The sequence below is a fragment of the Triticum dicoccoides genome, chromosome 3B (genome assembly GCF_002162155.2).
Source record: "Triticum dicoccoides isolate Atlit2015 ecotype Zavitan chromosome 3B, WEW_v2.0, whole genome shotgun sequence".
Lineage (NCBI taxonomy): Eukaryota > Viridiplantae > Streptophyta > Magnoliopsida > Poales > Poaceae > Triticum > Triticum dicoccoides.
Window position 1 is genome coordinate 595,635,058 of NC_041385.1, and position 1,400 is coordinate 595,636,457.

Genomic DNA, 1,400 nt, shown 5'->3' on the forward strand with positions numbered 1-1,400 from the left:
TGGTTGTGAATTCTGGAAACCTTTGGAATATTTACATGTCCGGCACTCATTTAATTATACATTATATCATGGTGCATTCTATATATCCTTCTGATTTGTCGGCCCACCAAATAAGTAGCATAAGAATCTTTTTTATCAGTGTAAATATTCTTGTGAGGTAGTCTAGTGGTTGACAATATAATTGTATAATAATGCAATCCATGCAATCCACCCATTCAAGATAGTGTTCTTAATTTGTATTCTGCTTAGCAAGTCTGCAAGTGTACTCAATTGATGTATTGTTCTATATTTTTTTTCATGCCTGTGCTTTATTTTATCATGTATTGCTGATAATTAATCCTACATGTTTACGTTATCAGGATTCCAAGTATGCCACTCTCTTGGTGGTGGTACCGGATCTGGCATGGGTACCCTCTTGATATCTAAAATCAGGGAGGAGTACCCTGACCGCATGATGCTGACGTTCTCAGTGTTCCCCTCACCAAAAGTATCTGATACTGTGGTTGAGCCATACAATGCAACTCTCTCAGTCCATCAGTTGGTTGAGAATGCTGATGAGTGCATGGTTCTTGACAACGAGGCTCTCTATGACATCTGTTTCAGGACTCTTAAGCTGACCACACCTAGCTGTAAGCCACTTCAACTTTCCATTGCCTCTAGTATTTCTCCTGTCTTTTTTGGAGAACACCATGTAACTCGTTCCATGTTTGCTTGTTTTGTGCAGTTGGGGACTTGAACCATCTAATCTCTGCTACCATGAGTGGAGTCACCTGCTGCCTAAGGTTCCCTGGTCAGCTGAATTCCGACCTCCGGAAGCTGGCAGTGAACCTTATCCCGTTCCCTCGCCTCCACTTCTTCATGGTGGGCTTCGCTCCATTGACATCCCGCGGGTCTCAGCAGTACCGTGCCCTCACGGTCCCAGAGCTCACACAGCAAATGTGGGATGCCAAGAACATGATGTGCGCCGCTGATCCTCGCCATGGCCGTTACCTCACCGCCTCTGCCATGTTCCGTGGAAAGATGAGCACAAAGGAGGTGGACGAGCAGATGATCAACGTCCAGAACAAGAACTCGTCCTACTTCGTGGAGTGGATCCCCAACAACGTCAAGTCCAGCGTCTGTGACATCCCGCCGACAGGGCTCTCCATGGCGTCCACCTTCGTTGGCAACTCCACCTCCATCCAGGAGATGTTCCGGAGGGTGAGCGAGCAGTTCACTGCCATGTTCAGGAGGAAGGCTTTCTTGCATTGGTACACTGGTGAAGGCATGGACGAGATGGAGTTCACCGAGGCCGAGAGCAACATGAACGACCTTGTCTCGGAGTACCAGCAGTACCAGGATGCCACCGCTGATGAGGAGGGCGAGTACGAGGATGAAGATCAGGAGGCCGAGGAGGACAT

General features: G+C 47.7%; 1 pseudogene; it reads right to left on the reverse strand.

The window, feature by feature from the left end:
• Positions 1-986: 986 nt before the first annotated feature.
• Positions 987-1,304, reverse strand: LOC119277323 (annotated as a pseudogene).
• Positions 1,305-1,400: the final 96 nt, after the last annotated feature.